Source organism: Rhea pennata, chromosome 7, assembly GCF_028389875.1.
Source record: "Rhea pennata isolate bPtePen1 chromosome 7, bPtePen1.pri, whole genome shotgun sequence".
NCBI lineage: Eukaryota > Metazoa > Chordata > Aves > Rheiformes > Rheidae > Rhea > Rhea pennata.
Window position 1 is genome coordinate 3734803 of NC_084669.1, and position 18170 is coordinate 3752972.

The window sequence follows — 18170 nt, forward strand, 5'->3', positions numbered from 1 at the left end:
GCGCGGGGCTGCGCTGCCCCCGGCCGCTCCCGGCGCGGCGGCGGGCGGAGGAGGCGGCGCGGAGCGGCGCGGCGCGGCGCGGCGCGGGGGGAGGATTAAGTTTTTGTGCGGTGCGCGCCGCGGGCGGGCGCTGCGCGGGCGAGCGCGGCGTCTTAAGGTGGATCTGCGGCAGCCGGAGCCCGGCGGCGGCGGCGGATGCGCGCCGGGATGCGGCGCTGAAGCGGCGCGGCGCGGTGCGGTGCGCGGCTGCCGGCGGCGGCGCCGGGCCGCGCCGGGCCGGGAGCAGGTAAGGGCGGCGGGTGCGCGGCGCTGCGCGGCGCGGGGGGAGCCGGGGGCGCCTTTGGCAGAGCCCCGGGCGGACACGGCGCGGCGGCCGGGCCGAGCTGAGCCGAGCCGAGCTGAGCCGGGCTGAGCCGGGCCGGGCCGGGCGGCGCCGCGCGGGGGGCGGCGGAGCGCCGGGCCGCGCCGCAAGTTGCGCTGCGGCCGGGCCGCGGGCGCGGAGCGGCGCGGCGGGGCGGCGGAGGAGCCTTTTGTTGTGGCGGCCCCGCATTGTTTACTTAGCGCCGGAGCCGCCGCCGCGTCCGCCGGCGCCTCCGCGGGGCTTCCGCGGGCGGCGCTGCCGGCCGCGGCGGAAAGTTTCGGCGCGGGGGAGCGGCGCCGCGGAGCCCCGCTGCGCGCCCGCGGGCGGCGCCGCCGGGGCCGCGCGGGGACGGCGTCCCGCGGCCGCCCGCGGAGAGGGGCAGCGCCGCGCTTTGCGGGTAATTTTTGAATCTTATATTTTTATATTTTTTTATTTTTTAAAATATTTTTTGCGAACACGCGCTGGGAATGCAAACGCCGGTCAGCCACTTCGCAACTCCGCGGGACGCCCGGGGCGGCGGCGGCGCGCCGGGCCGCGGGAGCGGAGCGGGGCGGCCGGGCAGCCGCCGCGGAGTGCAGCGCAGCCCTGGCCTTTCCGCCCTGCCCTCCGCTCGCACTTGCGGCGTGGACGTCTTAACGTGTTTTGTTTGGGTTTTTCCCCTTGTTCCCCAGCAGCACCCTTGCAAACCAGCCGGGCGCCGCGGAGCAGCCGCGCCGGCTCCGCGGTTCGCTCCGCTCCGCGGCGTGGCCGGTCTGCGGGAGGCTCTTGCTTCTCCCCAGAGCTTGCTCGGCCTGGGCGGGGGCAGAGCAGCCCTCGGGGGCCGGAGGGGCCCGGGGGGGGGCTCGGCGCGCCCGCCGGGCCGCGCGGTCGGGGGAGCGCAGGGAGGCAGGTCCGCGGGCGGCGGAGCGGCTTCCTTCTCCCGGCTCTGCTCCGGGTTCCCTTGGCGTTGCGTGCGGTGGATGTGCGTGGCTCTGACTGAAGTACTTGAATCGTTCACACTTGATTAAGTCCACCGTGACCGGAGGAAAGAAATCCCCCGGGTTCCCGGGAACACGGGGGGTGGTATGGCATTTTAATCCTGCGGTTCGCAAAAGCGTTAGCGAAGCGGCGAGGGCGATAGCCGGCGCTGGTTAGGGACAACGGGCAGCTGCTTTCCTACGGATGGTGGATTGCCGAGCGCAGTGAAATTGTAGTTGCTGCAGTTACTCGGGAGAAAAAAGCCACGTACTTTTCGGTTTGTTTAGGCACAGTGAATAAAATAATGATAGAGGAGATGGCTAGTGGCAAAAAGCTTTTGTTCCTGTTTTGTTCGGCGCGTAGGGGCGACGACCTGCTTTAGCATTCTTTAAAGGTCTCTTTACCAAGGAAAATTGAAGACGGTCTCATTATAGGCGAGTGTGTTCGGAATACTATGAGGTATTTATGAATTCAGCGGTGACTGTTGGATCGGAGGCGTTTCAATTACGCGTCCCCTAGCTTAAAAAAAATATATATTTGTGGTGCTGTGTTCTGTAATCTGTTATTACCGCAAAGCTGATTTGTTTCGTAGCTGGCCGAGGGAATCGCTTTGCTGTCGGTGCTCTAATCTTACAGAACTGCGTTCCTCCTCTTGCAAAACTTTCTCCTGGAGGGGCAGCCTGAAGTTACTACGAGAGCAATTACATGTAAAGCGTCGTGTAGGCTCGGGACTTTTCCTAAAAACCTGGCGTTATAAATGCACGGCGGTGTTTCTGGAAAGGAGCTTTTGTTTTTTGGAAGCGTGTGTGAAACACACACCTGTTAGTCATTAGTGGGGACAGGGCTTCGCTCTCACGAGCTACGAAACGCCGCTGCCTGCGAACGCGGAGGTGTTGTCGGCGCTCCCCCGGCTGGGTGTCCGGCAGCGCCCCGGGAGTAAGGGGGCTCTTCTGTTATTAAAGACGCAAGTTCTTTGCTAAAGCTGAATAAAAAATAAGATAGTTTCGATGGAGTGGGGGGAAACGTTCACATGCTTTGAAATGCGGATTGCAAGAGCGTTTTTCCCTTTCCTTGCCGTGGGCTCCGGAGCGGGCGGGTGGGAGCTGGGGTTTGCCCAGGTCCACGGCTGAGCTTCTGCGGCAGGAGGCTGCACGGGCTGGGGGAGGCTCCGCGCGGGACGTCCCGCGGCGCTCCCACGCCGGGGCCTCGTTCCTGGCGCGCCGTTCTTACCGAGACTCGCTTTCTGAAGGCAGTTGCACCCTTTTGCACCCCTGCTTTTCCTAAATGGAAATGCCCAGGAGAATTTCCCCGGTAGTCAGAGCGGTAGCGCAGGCTGCCGTCTTAGCGCTGCCGTTTCTATGCAGACAGTTGTCGCTGGATTCTCATGTCAGTAGAAACCTCAGCCTGGACGTTTGAGGTCCTGGACACGAGTCAGGGGTGTGCATACCTAAAACCTGCGGCCAGTAAAGCCCGTTTATCTGCGAGGCTGGCTGCAGCTCAAGTACAACTTCTTCAGTTCAGCTGGCTCCTTGTAGGAATGCGAGTGCTGTAATAATAAAAAATTTGAATCTGGGTTCGCCCAGCCTATTGAAGGGGGTAGGTTGCTTTTCACTGCAAATGCAGCCTTGCTTTTTGGATGCTTTTTGCCGGCCGTGAAAACTGAGAGCGGCTTTGTGATTGAGCCGAAGGAACGAGAAAGCTCCTCTGAGCACAACCCCGCTGACAATTTGCAAGTGTTCTGTTAAAACCTGGTGTGTGAAATGTCATAAAAAATCTGATAGGTGTCATGTTTACGCTTCGTGTAAAATCTAGCAGGTATTGCTGTCGTTCCTTTACGTTCCCGTGGTGCTACGCTGAAGAAGTGGGGATGGGATTGCTAGCTGTAAGCTTTTTCAAACAGCTGACCACACCTGCGTAGAAACTGGTGATTTTTGGAGCCCAGGGAGGCATCCAGGCCCGTGGCATCGCCCGGCCCTGCGTAAAGGAGGGTCCGGCTCTGCCCCGGCACTTCCCAGCAGCGCTGCCGGAAAGGCTCTGGGCTGCACGGTACAGTACAGAGCAAGCAAATGTGACGTGGGGCTCAGTATTTTTTATACTTGTTCTTCTGCTCCAATGGGAACTACAGTGTTGTAAAAAGAAAGGTAAAGCTCTGGGATATTTTTGTTTCCTCTATGCAACCGACTTGGCTATTAAAATCAAAATTATTCTTAAAATCAAAATTATTCACTAGGAATATTCCCTCTCTGAAAGGAGAAGAGGCATCAGGGTCCGCAATGTCCACATGGGCCGAACAGTCGGGGAGCGACGCTGTTGCTCATGTGCAATGTCAGTAGACCAAGGGACAGTTTAATCCCCCTCTTCCACTCGCGGGGAATACTAAAACTTTAGAGGTGAAGTCTTGGCAAGTCATGGCTGGTTTTGCCCCTGACTGAGATAGCGCAAACGTTTTAGCTGGAAATTGGAAATTTCTCTGCTGCTGCACACGATGCTTAAAGATGCAATTCCGAAATGCGCTTTGTTGCTTCCACGCCTACGTAGTTCTGGGCTAACTCTCATTCCTCCTCTGTTTTTCCTGTAGTTGATTTTTTGTTCCTTCTCCTTTGCCAGAGGAAATATAATAAAGATAAGTTTTAGGTGAAAGGATGAAAAACGACGTGACCGTCCTTTGCCCTGGTGAGGGCATGGAAACCAAAGCTTTCTTTACTCAGCGCATATTTTCTCATTTTGCTTTGCAGCCCCATCTTCACGCAGAGACTGTGATCTTTGGTGTTTTTGCACAGAGTGCCAAAAAGGCCCCAGATAAAATTTTCTGTGAAGTCAGCAGAAGTTTTGGATGTTGAAGGGCAGAAGAACCTGTCGTTATTTAATTAACTCTATACTGATCGATGCCGCACGATGAGCGCATGCACCCTTTCTTTTTGCGCCCTGAGTCATGATGATGCGTTAAGAAGTAGGAATTGTTTTGACAGGATTAAACATCTAGTTTTTAATTATTTTTCTTTCTCCTCTCTGAGATCCTGCTACTGGCACGATGGCACTTTCAGGAAGTGATGCTGAGATTGAAAACAAAAGGATTATAGCTTTGGGGGAAGGAGATGTAGTTGACTGTGGAGAAGCAAAAATCCCATTTTGTCTTGTTTGACTTTGAGGCTAGAGAACGGGTAACACGTATATCAAGTAAGTTTGCAAATCAGTCGTTACTCTAAGCTAGAGCAAGTTGCAGGGTTTCCTTGCCCTTTTTAAAGTCTCACTAATTCTCCTCCCAGGTAGGTGATAAACACTCTTGATGGGCCCCATCCATTCCTTGACCCACAGCGTGATCACGTGCGCTGGGTGCCAGCTTTGGCGGAGGGGTCCCCGTAGGCAGCGTGCCTCCAGGGTTTGCATCCCGATACCGGCGTTCCTGTATCGGTTATGTGTGCAGCTGCGTGTCGTGTTTCCGCTCTCCGGGCACCCGTTTCCTTACGGACGTAAATAGATGAGCTCCTGTGAATAGGTGTCAATAGATGAGCAGTTGCTGGGCCCAGGTTTGCTCCCATCTTCCCTAGACGTGAAGCCTTACTTGGAGTGTCTGTGCTGAGACTTCAGGATACGCTTCGCTGTATGCTGCTTTGCACTGAATGAGTTTGGGGGTCTGTTTTGGCCAGGTAGGTTTGTTTTATCTACAAAAGATCAGGCAAAGATCAGTCTTGCAAGTGTAAATGGGTTAGTGGAAAACTTGATAGTGGCCAGTGGGAAGAGTTTTGCAGATCTTCTGGCAAATTTCATGCTGTTTTCTGCTCTGCTCTGATTTGTTTAACTCCTGGCTTGTATTATTTATGGGATTATTTAAAAAAAAATGCAGCTGGAAAACTTGGAGGGGGAAGACACACCGTGGGACTGGACTGAGCTGGTGGAGAGGTTTACACCTGGATCTGCACAACCCTAAGTGCTGGTGCTAGTCAAGCGCAGAGGCTGGTTTGGGTCTTTCGAGGTCTCCAGTTAGACCAGTCACACAAATGGGAAGAGCATGGCTGGCGCAAAGTCCGTGTTGTCCTCCAGAGAGTGATCCCTGGCATGGCAGGTGGCGGTGAGTCGATGGCCCCTGCTCCTCCTCCTGGGCTCGGGGCAAGAGCGTGGGAGCCAGCCGTGGTGGAGGAGTGAGGGTTGTCCCCCTCGGTGGTGGCCCTGAGCTCCTCATGGAAGACGTGGCGCCTTTTAGTTTGGAAAGGCAACGGCGGGTTTATAAAACCTCGAGGCATCCAACGCCGGTGCGGCCACGCGGGCCTCGGGGCCACCCAACCGTGGCGCCCGTCCGGGCACCCAGGCGTGAGCAGCGCCGGGCTGATCGCCTGCCAGCGGTTCGCAGCGCTGCCGGTAGCAACCTCTGCAAAGTGACTTGTGGCGTCGCCCCTGCGCAGGTTAACTTGTGCAGCGTTGTCAAACAGTCGGTTAGTGTTTATTTGCGGCGATGCCTAGCAGCTATTACTTAAATAGACCCCTGAAGCACAGCGTGGAGAGAGACCGCGTGGATTGGAGGCATAATATTTACAAGGAGCCAAGTCTTTAATGAGACTGGGAATAATGCAGATGGATGCTCCGTCGCTAAATGTAACAAGTGTGTAATGGATGCTGTCTATTATTATTATTTCTATTTTGGAGATCAGCTCACTTCTGGACAAAGGGGTGCTTCCTCTGCTGAGGAGGTCGGTGCAAAATTACAGGGCGCTCCGAAGCCAGCCTGCCCGGGCTCTGGTTGCGGTGGGGATCGCGCGGGCTGGGAGCGTGCCGGAGCCCCCGCGGCGCTGGCGGGCTCGAGGAGAGCGGGAGCAGCCGATGGGGCCGTGAGCCGTCCGCGTCGCCCGTAGGGGGCAAACGAGCAGAAATGGCGATTATCCCCGTGGCTGGGCGGCGCGCGGGCGTCGAGGGCCGCCGCGCCGGGAGGCGAGGCGAGCTCGCAGGTGCTCACCCGGTCGCTTTACCCTGCTTGGCTTGAGGCTGCCGTTGGTACTGGTGGAGGCAGCTGCGACGTAGTTCCTCTGCTCTCCGTAACCGGTTCGCTTCTGGTCTCGTTTGCTCTCGCCAGCCGTGAGAGCAGGAGCAAGACTGTAAGCGAGGGGATTCCCTTGCTTTTCTGCGTGTTTTCTACCGCCGCGTCCAAAGTGCACGTGTTTATGGGTGTGTGTGTGTGCCTATCTGGCCAATATTTGTTTTGAAGGTGTGATGTCTCCTTGGCCTTCTCTTTCCTCTGAAAGCTGATGCAGTCGGGATGGTTTTGGCACGCAGAACTCGTCGTTTATGTTTCAAAATAAAGTTTCTAATTAAAAATTGCCCTTTGCCAGCCTCCTTTGAATAACTGCAGCTCGGTGGTTAGCGAGCTGTTTGCTCGGGCTCCGGCCGCCGGGCCTGTTTGCTGCGGGGTCTTTGAGCAGTGGCGAGACGTGTATTTTTATGCACCACATGTGCTGCAGCGCTCGGCGCGAACCAGGCAGGTGTTAACTATGGGCTTTCCTCTGTAACTCTCCTCCTTAGCTTTCATCAGTTTACCCTTTAGGTTTACGACGGTCTGCATGTCGGGGGGAATTTCCTTTATTTGTGTTAGCTGGAGGGAAAACCCTGCAAGTTTCTCCTTACAAACTGCACGCAGGAGACGCTGGCAGTGTAATGAGAAGCGGTACGGCACAATGGTGCAATAAGAGATGGTAATGTATGAAGTATCTACTCTTTATGATATTTTATGCTGAAAACCAAGCTCTGGGTGAGAGGGAATATTGGAAAAAAACAAAATAATTATGTTAGAAATTGCACTTGATGCTTAAGCTGCTATGCGATTAGATTTGATGAAACTAATTTCAGTTTAATATATAGAAAACACTTTTAATCATCTTCCGTGATCTTGTAGCACAGGCTTGTGCTGCAAGTTTTCTGTCGCGGTCATTGTCTAAACGAGTGCCTCCTTTCAGGCAAAAACGTTCAAGGCTGCAATTAAGGTACGCAGAAGTTTAATATTAGCGTGCCTATGCTAACGTCAGCTTTTCCCTTTCTAGTGTCTTTTGTAGCAGAGTTTTGCTTTGTTCCGTCTCATAGCGCGTATGAATGACCTATTCTGTGCTTTTCGGCTTCTGGAAAGAAACGGGATTCTTTTGTGTATTACAAATTATTTCAGTGCAAAGAGCCGCTGTGCCTGTTTCTCTGATCGTGCTGTAGCTGTGGCCAGAGAGGACTGTGGCACGCTGTAAGCTCCGAGGTACGGTGTGGTGGCAGCGTCTTTCTCCCTCCGGGAAGTGGAGGTGTGTTAGCCTGACGTGTTTTCCTCCTCGGCATTGTTCGAAGAGCAAAACCTGTGTATTTGCTTCTATCTAAACAACGAAAGTTTGAATGCTAGAAAGAGGAGATGTAGGCAGATTTGGGGAAAAGATTCCAAGCGAGATGAAACACAATTTTAGTTTTGTCTAGCCAACAGCACAACGTGCTTCTTGGGAGTGAGTGCTTGCTTGGAGGTGACCCAACCACACTAAGTCCTAGGGTCCGGCCCCTGGCAGTGAGGTTGCAAGCCGGTGGTTTTGTTGAGGTTGTTTCTGGAGAGTCCTAGTGAGACGATGCAGCAGAAGCAGGAACCAAGCCAAGTGGTCTCCTCACATCGGCACGCCGTGTCCGCCTGGGAAGGCATTGAAAGTCAGTAGTAATGAATGGAAATTAAAGCTCGATAAAAGAAGGAAAGGAATGCAAAGAGGAACTATGGCCAGTAGTGATAAGAACAACAAAGTTTCCCTAATACATTAGAAATAAAACTAGGTTACTAGATGAGATTAGTAGAAGAGGCGAAAATATTAAATGTTTTTATGCTTTTTGAAAAAGAATGATGATGTGTTCAGATCCTGATCGACACTGATGAATGTTAAACAGCAAATACACCAGTCAGACCTTTGGAACTAATTCATCAGCTCTGTGTCTTCCGTTGAGGAGTTTTGTAGGAGCTGGCCAGGGAGCAATGCGAGCCCTTAGTGCTCATTTCTGACCAAGCCTTGAAATACTAGAGGATTCCCAGAAGACTGTGGCAATGCTTACGTTGTATTAGTATTTAAAAGAAGTGAACAGGACAGGCTGAGTAATACGGATCTGTCAGCTTAATGCAAGTCCCGGGTAAATGATTCGATTAGTTGATATGAGGCTTGTTTAATGAAGAAGTGAAGGATGGTGATGCACTTTGTCTCTATCAGCATACATTTACGGACAACAGACCCTGAACAGGTTTTTACAACTAACTTTTTTCCTTTTCATTTAAAGACCTGTTGTATGTACTTGATAAAGCTAGTTGTGTGGATTTTATTCACTTAAAAATGCGCAAGAAATTCAACTGGGTGCCGCACAACTGTTTTTTGGTTAAGAATGTGCAAAAGTGCAACTGGATCAAGCCCAGCAGATCGGCAGTTCTCAAAATACAGTTGCAAAGCAAGGGGAAACTTGAGACACGCGTTTCTAGCAGGGTCCCCGAGGCATTCATTTTTGTCCTTACGCTGCTTGACGTGTTTGTCAGGAGCCTGCGATAAGGCGCCGGATCACTGTCGCTAACGCTCACGATGTCACCGAGATTGGGAGAGGGGTAAATAATGAAAAGGAGTGACCGCTGATAAAAGCAATTTGTACTGCTTGGACGCGGGCAGGTAATATTTGTCATATGGCCGACCGTAAATTTCTCTTATCGAAGAGCAAATAACGCAGGCCGTTGCTGCCGGAGGCTGCCTGGAGAAATCCCGTCTCCGGAGAGCCGCGGAGTCACGAACGCACGCTTCCAAAACGATACGGTGGCCAAAGGTCTCGGGTGATCCTTGCTTACGTTGCCAGGTGGGTCTCCCGTTGCAGAGGGAGGTCCCGACGTGGCTGAGCTTGGCTGCGGCTTGGCAGGGAGGGTTCGTGGCTGCTGATGGCAGTCCTGGGAGAAGGGTCCATTTCGGAGAGGGTCTCCAAAGAGCCGCCGGAGCGAGGAATGAACCAGGAAAGTAGCTTTCTACTAGAAGAGTCCAGGCGCTCGATCTGTTTAACTTATCCAGGAGAGCGTTAGAAGATAAATTGATTAAGGCAATTAGTGTTGTCATGGGGAGAATAAATTGAATAATAAGGATCTCATGAGTCTAGAAGACAGAGCTTTAACAAGATCCAGTAGCTGGAAGATGAAGCTAGAGAAAGGCTAGAATTAAGGTTCACAGCTTCAGCCCTGGCACGAATTAATGTTGGAAGAGCCTCCTGGAGGTGGTGGTGGTTCCTCTGCCTTTGGAAATTGCTTGTATGAAGACTGCTTGTTTATGGCAGTGAATGATGCTGAAGCAGGGATTAATTTGGTAATCTGCCATGCAATGTGTCAGTCCTGACCTCAAAATCCATGAAAGCCCATCATGTAGTGAAAGTGTCCCAGCATCTATAGATCTCACTGCACCAGCAGTTCAGATTTCCTTCGAGATGACGGCTTGCAGAGAGGCAACCTCGATCTGAAGGCAGGGTTTGCAGAATGTGACTTTTTGATTACAGAGCTTAAGAGAATTGGTAAGATTTGAATTTCTCATCATTGTGAAAACCTTTAAAAAAAAAAAAAGAAAAAAAAATGTATCCATGTGAGCAAGCAGTTGCCTCCAGTGTCAACACTGGGTACTTACTGGTCGCTGAGAAATCAGGAATTTCCATGTTCCTTGTTGCAGCTAATACATTAATTCACATCTGACACACGTAAGGGCAGGAAGAAACTGAAGGAGGAATATCTTTTTTCATAGTTGTGAGCTTTAACAATTGTGCTGAGTTTATTCAGACCCTAAACCTCTCTTAGCTGCTCTTCAGAAAAAGTTCAGCCTTGATGGGAAACTTCTGAGAGGAACAGAGACAAGAATGCAAACAATTGAAGAAACGGGTCTGAAGAAACGGGTCAAACCCAGATTTTAAATGCCATTATTTATTGCTTGTGTTGCTGTTACAACAAAAACACTGCATTTCTTTGCAATTTTATTTTAAAGAGCCACCACAAGCAAAAAGCAAGCAGAACTGTGGGCAAAGTATGGTAATTTGAGACAAAGTTATTTATATCTAGGCATGTTGCCGATGCCGGTGTGAGAATTTGAGTTTTGCAGAGTTTGGTGTGCGCTCCTTGACTCCACGCAGGAGGTCGAGATCGCACGTGGCGCTGCACGGAGAGTGCTCCAGGGGTGCTCCCTCCCCCCTTTTTTTTTTATCTACGCTTTGTGCTACGAAGCATTACTTGGTGGGAATGAAGCTGGGGTTATCAAGAGAGAAAATTTTATTTTAAAGCAAAACATGGAGCTGGATGTTCTCGCACTTACTCTGTTAGAGCTTTTTAGGCTAGCTTTCAGATCTGCCTATCTACCTCATCCATCATTTCGTACAGCACAGTGAGAACCTGCTGTAGGGATGTCTAAATTCTAGCCTGTTTATTGCTTATATAGCCAGAATTGGTAACAACAGAAATGTTGTTTAAGATCCCGTGTATGGCATCTGCTAGATGTACATGGCGCAGCTTTTTGGGTCTGATGAATGCGTTAGAAGATTTGCTACAAAGCAAGCAGTAATTACACGAAGTGGTTGGACAGCGTGTGGTTTGGTGGCTTACTTGGTCGTTCAAGAACTTTGTATACTGGATGACCTCTTAGAGTGAAACTGGAGCAAAATACGAATGTGTTGGTGGAATTAAAAGCGCAATGGTAAAACAAGTTCACATGATAACAAAGCTTGGGCTAGTGCTCTGAGTTAAGGACATTTAGATGTTTGGCTGTATATGGTTGAGCTTAAACAAATGTCATATTAATCTCATTACTAAAGCAAATAAATAAACCATTAAGGCACTTAAAACGTGTTAATATTAGTTAGTGCAACTAGTGAGACTCTTTTCCAGATCTCATTGCACATTTACTTGTGTGTGTAGCCTGGGTTGCATGTGTAAATGCTGGTGGAGTTGGGGCTCGCTCCAGCAAGGATGCCTTGGAGCTGGCAGGGCCGATCACATCTGCAGCAGGAATTTATTATTAACTTCGATGTGTTGGACGAGGCTAGGAATTTTCTCGTTTCTTTCTGTTGAGCTTGGTCTTTGGTTAGGAGAAGTGACTGAATGACATGTCATGTTTATAAAATCAGGAGTACCTAGCTATTTTCGTACAGATCTCTTAATAGGGATTAAACACAAAATAAAGCAGAATGCATCAACGGTGATATTTCCATAAGCAATATTGTAACTTGTATGCAGTGTAATTATATTTTGTACACTTGCCAATTAAGCAGTTATGCTTTGGAGAAAAATTACTTTCGAGAGATTGAAGAAAAGTATTGCAGAGCAGTAAATCAAACAAAATATACATGTATTAGAGTGTCTGGTGTATGCAGTTGAAATTTTAAAATTTCCTGTTGTATTCAGGTAACGTGTTGTTGGCAGTGCCTAATGGTACTGCGTCCTACAGCTTTTTTAGGACTAGAGATTGGCAGGTAGGAAGAAAGGTATATAAAAAAAAAATACTACTTTGTGGGATAGCCATACATGCAAGAGCAACGGCAGCAGTGTGTAAGTGGCTGGAGCACCGTCCGGTGCTCTTAAGACTGTGCTGAGGCTTCTTTGGGAGTCTAAAAATAGCCACTCTCATCTCCAACAGCTTATTCTCTCTTCCTTTCTTTCTTTTTTTCCCCCCCTCTTTACACTGACAGTAACCCTTAGTCACCAGCTGTGTGTGGAATATGACACTTTGTCAGCAGATTGATGCTTTACGTGTAACTGAAATCTTCACCCTTAACGTCTTCTAGTTCAGACCTCGTTGTGCTGAGCTCGGTGTGTGTTGAAGTCGGACCTGGTACCTGCACGCGTTGAGCACAGGTGCCTACAGCTCCCTCCTGCGCTGGGAACACCGACAGCTTCTCTGTCTTGGGTAACTTCAGCCATCAGAGCTGCCTTGAGGACCGCTGTGGAGTGGTCATTAATCTCTCCGACTTGCCCTTAAATACAAGTGTTTAAAAGCATATTCCATGGGATCGTGTGCGTGCCTCCAGACAGATGGGCACTGGTTTATTTTGGCCCAGCCTAAATTACAGCAATCCTGATTTTTTTCAGTCAAATAAAAACTGGGCTCCTGGCACCCCCAAGAAGATGGGAGTAGCGACCTCAGGAGCTCAGGTGTGGACGTGGGAGTACTGCAGAGGGGCGAGATGGGCTGACGAAGAGGAACTCTGGTGGTCCACATGGGCCGTGGGTCCAGTCTGCAATCTTGCTGTGAGGTGGGAGAATTTGTGGCTGTGGTTGCATCAGATGCCACAAGTTGCCTTTGGGGACTGTAGAAGGGTCAAAAATAGTTAAGACGAGTGATTCAGGTGGTTAGTTCATATTCAGTGACAGTGGATGCAGGATTAAATATTTTTTTTGAAATTTTTAATATTTTAAATACTTAATTTGAAAATAGAGATTCTTCTTATTTCTACATCTCAAGCCAGTTGGGGCCTTCAACAGGAATTTTCTGCTTCTTCGTGGTGGCTCTTGGTCAACGTGAACTTGATGATGCCCCCGATAGGGTGGTAGTAGCCGACGGGGCCTGGCACCTGATCCGCAGCGGTGCGCAGGATTAGTGCTTGACACTCTGCTCCGCGCTCGCTTCCCGCTGGGCCATGCAGTACCACGGGCGCTGGGTAAATTGATTCCCACGGGGGTTTTTTGTTTTTTCCCTTTCGCGTCCTATGCGTTTGGTTATCCAGGAGGCTGGCAGTCGAGTCAAGTTTACTTTCTGTTGGTTTATTTTTAGGCAGCTGCTTTTAGCAGGTGCCGCTGCCGGCGCGGAGCACTGCGGGTCGCTGGCCCCGCTCGGCCACCGCTCTCCGCGGCATCTCCCTTCTTCATCCCAGGCTGGAGCCCGTCGCTCGTGTTCCTTGGCGTTAGCCCTGGGCTCTTGCCTTTTCTTCAGCTTTAATTCGGGAGGCCAGCGACAGGTGGCAGGAAGCAAGTTTCGTAGAGGGTAAAACGTGTGGTGGTCCTCCCTGTCCTGTACGGACCCGTCTGCAAAGTGCTGCTTGCCTTTTCCTACTGCGTTTGTAACAGATTAGTTGCTGGCTTGAATTTGCAGTTGGACTGCTTGTAGCCGCTTCGGGGGAGCTGTCACATATTACAGTCATCTCTTCTTTGGATCAGGCATGTCCTTGCTCTGAAAACCATGGCAAGAATTACACTAATATAAAAAGTGGGTCTAAATTGGATTTGATGTGATCTTCCCCCCCCCCCCACACCCCCCGACCAGCTTAGTGTTCGTATGACTTCTGTTGACGATGCAGGGCTTTGGGCTATCAAACCGGAGTTGCAGAGTTTGAGTCTATTGCCTTGAATTTATCAGTGCTTCAGAGCCTTTCCTCCTCTCCCTTGCCACCTGCGTAAGCCTCTGCGGTAGTTTAAATTTGAGAAGGGAGAAATAAAGGTGTGCTCCAAGAAGGTGATTATCGCAATGGAATAATTACATTTTGGTACTTGATTTGATTTGTCACCTGGAAGATCAGCCTTAGAAGCAGAGATGAAAATGAATGTGTTGTAGACCGCAGAAAGTTATTTGCAGGGTTTTATTTATACGTTTAAAGGAATTCCCCATGTGCCTTAAGTAGCAGGGCAATTTATGGCCTTTCCCACAGGTTAGGTAAATAAATAAATAGAAAAAACACATAGGAAGAATAAAAAGAAACGGTACTAGAATTTGCTGGTGTTAAGTTTCAGCGGTGGAATGCAGGAAACTGCGGCGTTCCAACACTCGAGCAAGCAGATAAAAGCAGCGCTTGCTTTGCGTTGGAAAAAGAACATGATCCCAGCATTTTTCACATTAATTGTGTTATGTTATGGCAGGAGAAATGCTTACATAATCAGACACTCTATTTTTTGTGTGTTGTGTTTACATAATGCCAGATTTTAAAATAACTGACTTCATGTATTATTCTTTCCTGGGCTTTTCTCCTCCTCTCTCCGCTTCCCTAGGTCAAGCAAATACCTTGATCAGGGAATGCAAAATAGTGTCTCTGCTGGGAATCCAGTGCTGGGAGTTGTGGTGCTATTCAGTGTGGTGGCACTGTAGAATATTTAGGGGGGCATGAAAGTGGGTCTGCTGGGCACAGGTAAGAAAAGACATTTGAGAAGTTAAAGGCCTACTTGTAAATGAGACTTTTGGGCAGGACTGAGTCCTGCAAGGGAACATCTGCAGCTGTCATTGGAAAACTCATGCAGAAAGTCTGCTGAAACTTAGCTGAGAAAGCCCATCTGAGGAGAGCGAGCATGTCCTCTGCTCTTTTCATCAGGCCCATGAGATTGGCGTGCTAGTTCGGCTTGCTTTGGTGCTGCTGCTGCAGCTGGCCACAGGCACCCGAGGAGAAGAGGTAGTGGTGGGAGCCTGCTGCTCACCCACGGGTTCCTGGGGAAGAGCCTCGCGCGGGCTGGGCTTCCTCTTGCTTCTGCCACCGTCTCCCTGGAGAAGCTTCGCCGGTGGACTTGGAGCCAAATGGCCCCTCTACATGTACTTCTGTGCACATGCTGCTAACTCAAGAAAGCTGAGTTCCTACATAGCTGTCTTTCAGGAGCAGACCTGAGGTGCAAAACGTCCATTACCCCTTTACTAAGAAATGTTGCAATCCTATACTTGGCATTTTTATATAGTGTCCTTGGTCAGCAGGGTGCATTAAAGTAGAACTGAATCTGGCAGTGGGAATTGGAGACAATCCTCTGGTTTAGAGTAGCAACCGAGGACCTGCTTGGCCATCTTAAACTGCTTTTTCTCTGCTGGTGTCAGTGGAGCGATGCTGATTTACACCAGCTGATGATTTGGCCCAAAGTTTTATTTCGTGGTAGCTCTTGTTTTTCCCATATAATATCTATCAAAATCTCAGCTGTTCACTGGGAAGTTAAGTGCTGAGAGAAGCTAAGTCTGAAACAAACGCTTTAAAAATGATGTGACTACAAAAATGCACTGTTTACAGCTGTACGCTCTTGATTTGAGTGTCACCTCATCTACATTTGAACATCCTGGGCTATTAAAATGATGTTGAAATGAAATTAGCGGCGTGACTGCGATTGCAGATAGGCAAACAGATTTATTCTCAACTATGGTACCTAAATTCTTTTAAAGAATCATTATAAAGAAAAAAAGCTGTTTGATTTCAGCCCTCTTGGATATCTCGGGTGCAACAGTTATTTGACCATGCAAGCAGGACTGGACTTCCTGATTTGACTAACTGGCCAAAATGCCAAATTATGGAAGTAGCTGGAAGGAAAAGGTTCACAGAGTTGCTGGGACTCCCTTCAGTTCTTATGTCTTACGGTTCTGGATTTTTTGTTTATGTAGAAAAGAGACCCCTTCCTGCTCCGCTTTCAGTGTCAGCCAGTCTTGGTTAAACCCTCCAAAGTCCCTTGATCATCTGTTGGATGAAAATTGTTTTCTTCTGCTAAGTGAAATGGAAACAGTGGAGTGTCTGGTTCCATGAAATGAAGCAAATTGCCGAGCGAAGGAAGTGACTTCTCCTTGCACAGCATGAGCTGCTGGCAGAGGCGAGCAGCAGAGCATGCCCCCATTTCGGCTGGGTCTGGAAGCTCATCAGGCAGATTCCCGACCTTTTTCAAGCTGCAGTATGTTGGTGCTGACAGTGGCTGGAAAAATAATACCAACAGGAAAGCAACCCAGTGTGTTGCCTAGGTTAGAATGACATTTCAGAGGTTTGCACAAGTGTGATTTTCTGGGTTTCTTTTGTTTTTTAGGTGTTTTTTTTTTTTCCTAGGTATTCTCAACACAGATGGGACCAGCCTGCAAATGCTATATTTAAAATAAGACTTGATGTGTAGTTCATTCACTGCCACTTTGGAAAGGTAGAAGGGGAAAGGAGTGCTGTCTGAAGCCCAGACCATTCATTTCTGTAGACACAACCCATGAAAAGAGCTTAAAGAGCCTGGGAAACAGCTGGAGTCCAACTGGAGTTTCTGTAAGCAGTAAGAAAGACGAATGCTTGGGGTTAGCAGCTCTACAGCCTGGAGGGGTCTGTGGGAATGGACCTCATCAACCAGTGAAGACAGGAGTGACCCAAGCTAGGGTGGCCTCATCTGTGTTGCGGCTCCTTGCCTGGGTGCTCCTGCAGTTGTGCGTTGCAGAGGTGTAAAGCACGCGTTCCTCGCTTTGCTTGCGGGGAGCAGCATGTTTGACGGAAGCGTTCACCTCCGCACCCCGACCCTCAGAAGCGCCTTAGGGAAGTGCTGTGTTCCGAGTGGAGGGAATGGGGAAAAAGCTGTCCTTCTTCTGCCTCTGTTGGCAAAAGATGGGTCTGTGGGAGCAGGAAGAATGCTTTGGGCCTCGGGCAGGCGAGGGGACGCTGTCCTGTACGGTGCCGAGTGTCCTCACCTCGGGAGACGGTGCGTACTGTATCTTTCAAGAAGGTGGCCACCTTTCACATAATATGGTGCAATTCCATGGAAAAATGAGCCTCCATAGTCTGAGTGTGTCTAGGTGAGAGCAGTGTGCTGGGTGTTGGGCAGGGGCTCCTCCAGCGACCCCAATGATGGGAGTTGTGCAGAACGTGTAGTTTGCGGGGCGATACAGGGAGCTCAGATAGGTGGAACAGTGACTTTGCATCCTCGAGAACCTCATAAAAAGTGATGTGTTTGACTACAGCTGTATTAAACTTCCAGTGTTTTTTTTATAAACTACATTTGTTACACCGATCACCAGTGTTGTATTAGCAGCATGTGTTGGGAGAGCTTGACCCACAGTAGGTCCATAAAATAAAGAATAGCAAGCAGCTCATGAAGAGCTTACTATTGATATTTATAGTTCTTTCTAGACTGAGAGATTATTCTGTGCCCACTCTGGGGTGCCTGGAGTTGTTCAGTAGAGCAAAACCGTTTCCAGCGGTTTGCGGGGCGCTGCACCGTTGCAGGCGCTCTGTGGGAGATGCCACGGCGCTGAGCTGCGGTGGGTGCTTTTCTGCAGCGTGGCTGTTGCTGAACGCGGCCGCTTTCCTGGACGATCCAGGTGTCAGCGTTGAGGCATTGGCCCGGGTAGGGTTTGAAACTTAAAGGAATCATTGAGCCCCTTCATGTGGGTGGCTGAGGGAAGACGAGGTTGTTGGGGACAGGCGGTTGTGTTGACCCGCGGAGGTTGAACTTGGAGTCTGGGGTGGATGGCCAGGCGTGAGGTGGAGAGCTAGCCTGGGCACAACACCAATTTTCAAGTGGAGGTACTGGAAGTTAGGCACTGAGGCCCATAAATAAGAGGAACTAGATTTTTATTTTAGTTTTTCAGATGAGTTTTTCCGTCGAAGCCGGAGGGAGGCCTTTTCCTTCCGTAGGGGTCCCCATAGCCCGCGGTTCCTCTCCGTTGTGCATCCTTAACTGCATTAAATTCGCTTATGACATGATGATGGCAGCTGAACAAATGCCGTGCGTGAATCTTGCAGAAAATGCTGATTTGTAGTACTGGCTATTTTGGGGCAAGCTTGTTTTGGACTCCTCTGGCAGTGTGATCAGCGCAGGCTCCTGCCAGCCGGCTGTTTTGTGTCCCTGTTGCCTGGCACTGACATGTTTTCTGCAGTAATCTTCTGATTTTAAATACAGAGCATAAGCTGCAAGTAAGCCAGTGCTGGTGGTGATCGTGATTTATATTGCGACGGCTGTGCTGTAATTTGCTGGGTTATGCAGCAGAAAGTTGAGAGCATTAGGATAAAGTGCAGCAAACTCTCATCGTCGAGGAGTACCCGTTGTACCCGTTCTGCTGAGTAACTACCGAGCACAAAGAAGAGTTGACACCGAAATTGTGCCTTAATCTCCTGCACTTCATTACATTTTGCCTGTGATGGTAGCGAGACATGGGAGGTATATTTTATTTTGCAA

General features: G+C 49.9%; 1 protein-coding gene across 1 annotated transcript in view; it reads left to right on the forward strand.

The window, feature by feature from the left end:
- Positions 1-232: 232 nt before the first annotated feature.
- Positions 233-18170, forward strand: part of CTBP2 (C-terminal binding protein 2) — a 130399-nt gene continuing 112461 nt past the window's right edge. The window contains exon 1 of the mRNA XM_062579896.1: positions 233-286. The gene's annotated coding sequence lies outside the window, so the exon portion shown is untranslated. The remainder of the gene's footprint in view (positions 287-18170) is intronic.